The sequence below is a fragment of the Octopus bimaculoides genome, chromosome 9 (genome assembly GCF_001194135.2).
Source record: "Octopus bimaculoides isolate UCB-OBI-ISO-001 chromosome 9, ASM119413v2, whole genome shotgun sequence".
Taxonomy (NCBI): Eukaryota; Metazoa; Mollusca; class Cephalopoda; order Octopoda; family Octopodidae; genus Octopus; species Octopus bimaculoides.
Genome location: NC_068989.1, coordinates 71659964 through 71667781, shown reverse-complemented (window position 1 = coordinate 71667781; position 7818 = coordinate 71659964).

The following is a 7818-nucleotide window of genomic DNA, read 5'->3' as shown; positions in this document are numbered from 1 at the left end:
ATATATATATATATATATATATAAACGCAAGCTGTCTGTTTGTGTCAAGATGCCGTCTACACCCGTTAACGAATTATCGTGAAGCTTTGCAAACATGTTCAAATAACATCCAGTTTGTTACTAGGATCATTGAAGTTTAATAGCAATTGGATGGTTACGTCCCCTAGAAGGGCTCTGCATATATAACCAATATATTTTCCTTTAACAGCCAAGGAAAATAACCCATTCATTTTCCTTTGATCACCCTAAACACTACCAAGCTCAAAGTTAATTGTCAAAGGATGGAAATTGACAACAGGTGAATCGTGTCCTACAACCCATTGCTGTCTAAAACATTGCTGTCCCATGTTAATGTTGAGTCATGCAACTCTATAAAAAGTATTAAATATGTATGTAAATACATCAATAAGGGCTCAAATATGGCGGATTTTAGACTTGAACAGGAGGGCAGGCAGGCAGATGAAATTCAGCAATGTAAGTTGGGCAGGTATATTTCCTCTAACGAAGGCTTCAAAATCCACGAGCGGCATCCAATCTATCTATACATCTTGAAAATGGCCAGTGTGTATATTCCGCAGAAGACAATGCTCGAAACGTAATTCTGAATCCACTATAAATCACTTTGACAGCTTTCTTCAAATTATACCAAAGTGATCTGTTTGCCCTAACACTGTTGTATGTTGAGGTTCTCGTGTACTATACCTGGGCACAAGTTGTTCGCAAGCAAGGAGCACGCAGTGAGGGCTGGGAAAAACATGTCTTCAGAAGTAGGGCCATCGGGCGGGTGTACACTGTGCACTCTAATCAGCAGGAGTGCTTTTTTCTGCGTTTACTGCTGCACAGTCAGACCATCGAAGACACAATGGGGAAGTCTGCACGACCTACAGAGAAGCCTGCGCCAAACATGGACTACTGGAGGACGATACTCACTAGGACCAGACATTGGAAGAGCCAGCAGTCAGCAGAGCACCGAGTCAAATGCGCTAGCTATTTTCTATCATGTTGATGACATGTGGCTTCGATGAACCTCTCAAGCATTGGGTGACCCACAAAACCAGCATGGCAGAGGACATCCTACAAAGGATTCAAAGGCAAACCTCAGAGGAAATTGCCACATTCAATAACGCCATTTACAATGAGGCATTACTTGATGTAGACACCCGAGTGTGAGCTATGAGAGGTCAAGGCATTGCCACATTTGGTCTGCCTCAACCGGAGCAGGCAGCAAACAATCTCGCAATTGAGTACCTGCAAGAAATCAACTATGCCATCGAGGAAATGACGAAGTATATAGCTGATAACGAACACAAACTGGAGAAAGAGTCGACATTTTCTATCACTACGTTGAGGTTTGGTGATATCTTTGTCTCTCTTGTTAATCAGTTATTTAGTAGCTGTCGCCTGTTCATGGATGGTGAAGGCTTATCCTTCTAGTTGGGATGTAATGTATCTATCGCAGGTCCAGGAGAGACTACTCTTCCTGTCAATGCTGTTGGTGTCCTCTAGCTTACTGGATATGTACCATGCATTGCTCTTTGATGGTATGATGCCTGCTTCTCCTTTGGGTTGCAAGAGACAATTTTCTACTCAGAGTACATGCACAGTAGTTCTTCTCCAACTCTAAAGATGTCGTTGCTCTCACTTTTGAGTGTGCATGGAATGTACTCATTTCTTTCTTTACTGTTCAGCAGATGTTGTCTGAGTGATAAAAAATGCGACATGTATGCATGCATGTATGTGTTTATGTATGTATATGTATGTGTGTGTGTGTGTGTGCGCGCACACACGCATATAAAGATACACAAACACATACACGTTGAGGTAGATTCTATCCTTGACACCCTCGGAAAACGCCACACTGAGAATAGATTCAGAAAAGACCTAATAGTAGATTTAAAGGATACCATTTGAAAATCACTGTAAGTACCAGTCTAAGTGTTCAACTCTTTATGGCGTTGCTCTAGATTTGGCTACAAGTAGGCATCAACTCCAAAGAATTCCAAGCAAGAAAGCCGTATACATACTGCTGTCACTACCGCGTTGTAATCAAGAACTTCGTAGATAATATAAGTAGAAGAGTTTCGAATCTATCCTTCGACAGACTGTTACCTATTATAATGACGTACTAACTAGAAGTAGCTCTAGCGAGAAACTAGAATTCGACGAACGCTACCACATACATCATCAGCATCTAGAGGAGAAATGCGATTTGGTTCAATCCACCTTTCAATATAAATGTAAGCCCCAATACATTCAGTAATGTTCTGCTTCCAATACGTTCTTTTTTCCATCCACACATAAATACCCCAAACTCTTCAATCTTGCCGGGAGCTTCGCAGTAGAGTAGTTGCAACTTCCAAAGCAGTTATTCGTAGACATTCTTTGCCCCATTGATTTTGGAAGAGATGTTTACATCTGCCAGGCATTTAACCTCTATGACCATAAATAGTTTCTTTTTTCTTATCTCAAATAACTATGTCAGGTCTGTTATGTTTGCACTTATGGAAGTTTTGATGTTAATGCTCAACAAATATTCCTTCTGTATGTATGTATGTACGTAGGTACGTACGTACGTTCGGATATATATTCTGAGTTGCAGGTCACTGAAGCATCTGAAATTTTGTGCAGTCAAATTTTTAAGGATTGGCTATGTAATTGTCCTTACACTTTTCATACATACAGACGACACCGGGTAATGCTACTAGTGTGTACGTGCACGCGTGCATGTATGTATGTATGTATGATTGTATGTATGCATGTATGTATGTATGTATGTATTATGTCTGTCTGTATGTATGTACGTATGTATGCATATGTGTGTGTGTGTGTGTCTGTGTATTATTAAATGTACAGATAGACTTATATATATACACATATATATATATACATAAAAATACACATGCATATATTGTATGTATGCATTATATAAATATACATGTGGGATCTTTTTTTTAAATTTGCTGTTTTACCCTAACCCTAACCCTATCACCGATAGAATTGTTTCAGAATCGTTTGTTTATGTAGTCGGCACTTAATGTATATCGGCTGAATGGACGTCAGTGATTGGTTGAAATTACAGAAATACGACAACTTTAACATGGAATAACTGAGGGATTTCTTTTTTTTTAAGAAGACTAAGAGAAAAAGATGTTTTATATGACACATTCTATCAGTGTTCCAAGTTTCAAAGTGTTTCGTTAATGAAAAATGTGGCCCCCGTTTTAAAAAGGATCCTACATGTGTGTATATATATATATATATATATATATATACATACATACATACATACATACATACATACACACACACACATACACACATATTCTTTTATTATTCTTTTAGTGGCTTCAGCCACTCATATATTTATAGTTATATAGATCTAGAAGAATAAAAAAAAGTAACTGACTTGTACCTTGTACTTACAGCTGTATTTAAACAAACATAAAAGCTGTATTTAAACAAACATAAAAGCTGTATATATACATAATTACAACATCGTAGATATAAATGTTTGTATTGTTATTAAACTGTATATGTGTGTATGTATGTATGTATGCAATTATTCAGTTTATTTCAAGATTTCTTGCCAACAGACAAAGAGCCGGTTTCTAACCTTGATCCAAGGTTCCTTCATTGAAATTTCACCATCAACAACAGGGTATTTTTGTTTGCATGGATGTGCGTACGTACGTATGTATGTATGTATGTATGTATGTGCAGTTTTGTATGTTTTATGTATATATTCTCATGCATATAGTTCATGCTCATATATATTTAAATGATAAACTTCTGAAAGATTTTACAGATTTTTAGTTCCGGTGATGGATTGGATCTGTAGTCTTCGAATTAGCTTTCTCCTTTCTGGTTTTGAGAAGCCTAATTTCTCAAGATTGGTATTTAGGTAGTGTGTTACATGTCCCATTGCTCCAATAATTACAGGTATAAACCCGAACTTGTAATATCGATAGAGTAACTGCAGATTTCTCAATAGTTCAGCATAGGCGTTCTCTTTTTCACTGAGCTTCAGCTTTATATTAACATCCACTGGGCAGCTAGTTTCCACAACTGTGCACAGGTTCTCTTCTCAATCCCAAATCATTATATCAGATCTGTTGTGCTTACATTTTATTAAGGTCTTCACTGGTACATTCCACCAGTATTCCTTTTTATTATGAGTGGCTATGGCTTCTACCGTATTGTGGGTTCTTATTTCTTTGTCCTCGGGATTATCCTTCCGACAGGTTTCATTACAAAGTGTCCTAGCTACAACGTCAGGTCTCATCGGTAGGTAATACCGTAATGACATTTTTGGACAACTGCTTATGATGTAAGTGATATCTTCAGTATGAACTCCACAAAGTCTGCATCGATTGTCACATTTTACTGCTTTTTCTGCATCTCTATCCCTTTTGTGCATCAGGTACTTGGTTGACATTTCCTGTTCTTGGATTGGAAACGCATACCCTTCAAAGTGGGAGATAGTAATCCGGCTATAGGTCCGTGCTAAACTGCTTTGATGATCGATGTTACTATCATCACGCAGTTTTCTACTAACATATCCATACATAATCTTCTGCTCATATAAGTTTATCCTTTCATTTGATAATACGCTGCGGAAGAGTCGTGCAACGTCTTTGGTCATATATTCTAGGTTATCAGACAAAGTGTGTTGCTCAAGGAGCTGCCTTCCAAGTCTTATGTTATCAGCCTCGTGTACGCAAACTTGGTCAAGGGATGCACTTCGACACTTGGTGGTTAAAAGATGTTACCGAAGGGATATGATACGACAATCAAAGGCATTTTGGATCGATGTTAAGCCTCTGACGCCTTGTTTTCGTTTTAGGTGGAGGCGGTCAACGTCATTGTTTATGTGGAAATTATGTGTGCTTGTTAGTATTTTTCGGATTTTCACATCAATAGCTCAGATCACATCAAGCGTCCAATCAAGCAGCCCAAATGTTGGTATGAGTACTGGCACTTGCAAACACATTGTGGGCCACTGTTTTATTGAATGCAGAGAGTTCTGAGGTCCAGATTTTCTTTATTCGGCTGTAATATTCTTTAGTGGCACGTGTTTTGTTACGGGTGCCATTGTAAAATATGTTTTCACCTTCCCGTCGATACCTGTAACATTTCTCGTCAGATAAAAGGCATCATAAGACTTGTGAATACTAGAAATTTGTGCCAAATATCCACTTTTTTGTACAAAACGACGTCACATCGCTTGTGCAAGCGATTATAATCACTTTAGAGATGCCATCGAATTTAACTGTGATCCATGAAATATTGACCAGTCAACCACACTGGCAGCAAATTCCACAGGAGAACCTCGTTACATGCATGAACAAACTCAAGATGCGATAACTTATGATAGAATGCTTGACCATCCGGATCCTTTATTACATTCACCTGTAACGCAAAATGGAATGAAATCTACCATACAGTTTCTCGATATCAAAAGCTCGAGGACTGGCATATCGTTATTGTTCCGGGAATTCCATAAAAAGCACAAGAAACTCCTCTTGTTAAAAAACAGAAGAATTTTCAGTGGACTTTGTATTTGGATAAACACTATTAAAAAGTAGAAAAGCGAACTCTCACTCCCACGCGCTGATCTGGTGCTATAAGAACATGTTAGATGTGATGTTAAGAAAACCATTTTAAATGAGCTATCTGATAAAGATGAAAACTCAGAGCTCTTAGAAATCATGAATATTTCTATGGTCTATATGGAAATATTATTTCAACCTCACCCCTCACTCAAGATCGAAAATATCCTACTGGTTTTATTCAAAAAAATTCGTATCGACAATAATCTTCACCACAGATTTAAATCAGAGATTGCGGGTAAGACATCCGTAAATGTTTGAGGAGAGGAGCTTGCAATAAATATTTGATATAGTCCTACACAGAAGACATGTATCTATTAGGTTGTCAACTGGGCTCTTGATCATAAGGTTGTGTGTTCGATTCCCGGTTCGTAAGGTTAGAGCATTGTTTCCTTGAGCAAGTAATTTGTTTTTCACGTTGTTGCTCTAGTCCATTCAGCTGGTAAAAAGGGATGTTAAGACTAACAGAACACTTGGTTAGTGTCAAATGAACGAGCCAGAGGTACGAAAACAAACCTTCTGGCACGAAAAAGAGTATGCCCTGCAGTGGACTGATATAATATATCTTTACTCTTTGGTCACTTAAACTGTTGTGAAAGTTTCTGAAGATGCACATCAACATGAAGTATTGAGCACTGCAACCTTGTCAAAGCAATTGTATATGTTACCGAGGACAAGGCTGTTGAGAAGCTTAATGAAAGCAGACTAGAATGAAGTCAAACGATATTAAGCAGACCAAAACACTTCCAGTAATGAGGCTGCCTAATGGGTGAGATTTTAGATTTGACATCCACTAATACTAACTAACAATGACTATGTTTTCAGACTACCTGAAGTGTTTGTTATCCATCTATTCAAGATGGACAGTAATTCACATTTGGAACTTGAGAAAAGTCTTGCATATTTTTACTCTTCCACTCACAGATTACATTTGTAATGTACGAATTAGCCAGGCGATTTCTCGTTCTGAAAATCCCAGTTTATCCAGATTCTCCTTTAAGCATTTACTAACAAAACCTAGTGCTCCAATTATTATTGGTATGAATATGAATTCATAGTCTGTATGTATGTATAGTCAGGTCGCTCTTGGGCGCTACCGGTAACAGGTAACCCAGTACAACCTGTTGCATGGCTGGGTCGTCGGCGACTAAACTGGCAACCCCACCAAGCTTGCTTGGCGAGGAGGGTGACTGTTGGACATACTGCAGGAGAGAAAATAAGACTTATCAAAAGGCGGAAGAGCTCGTGAGCAGTCAACGGCGATCGAAGAATATGTGTAAATGTGTATGTATGCACGTATTTATGTATACGTGGGGACGTGGAAATATTTGGGTTGGTGTCCAGGCGCGCGGTTGGCCTACTGGGAGTGGGAAGCCCCCTCTGTTGTCACATCTCTCTAGGTGAGGGAAACTCTGAGAGAGAAGCTGCGACACTGACAATATTCAATGATGTAGACTAGTTCTTCTTTTCGAGTTTATGTTGTCCATGTTCAGAGAATGGAGCTGGATTTGCGCAAATCCTTTCCCTACTATAAAAAATCTTCATGCACAGGCATCGCTTGAAAAATAAAGTAAGACCTATCACAAAAAGGGCTGGTCATAGCCTTCGCATGTGTGGGACTTTCGATCAGGCGATGGCAATACTCAAACACGAGATTGCAGTCATCATGTATGTATGTAATGAAAGCGTGTGGTTGGTGATAAAGATATTCAGCTCACGATTGTAAGATCGTGAGTTCAGTTCCCGCTGACGCGTTGTGTCCTTGAGCAAGACACTTTATTTCACGTTGCTCCAGTCCACTCAGCTGGCAAAAATGAGTTGTGCCTGTAATTCAAAGGTCCGGCCTTGTCACATTCTGTGTCACCCTGAATCTCCCTGAGAGTTATGTCAAGGGTACTCGTGTCAGTGGAGTGCTCAACCACTTGCGTGTTAATTTCACTTGCCGGCTGTTCCGTTGATCGGATCGACTGGAGCACTCATCGACGGAGTGCCAGTAAATATATATGTTTGTGTGTACAAGTGTGTGTGTGTGTGTATATTCTTTAGTACGATTTGGCCGAGTTCTATACGTTGTCACTTGATAAGTGCTGACGCACGAAACTTTCGGCCTTTTAGTCACTCTGTTACTTCAATCAAATATTAATAAATACATATATATTTACGTTATTAAATATTTTTGTCGTCAAATTATTTTTTTTACTACTTACTC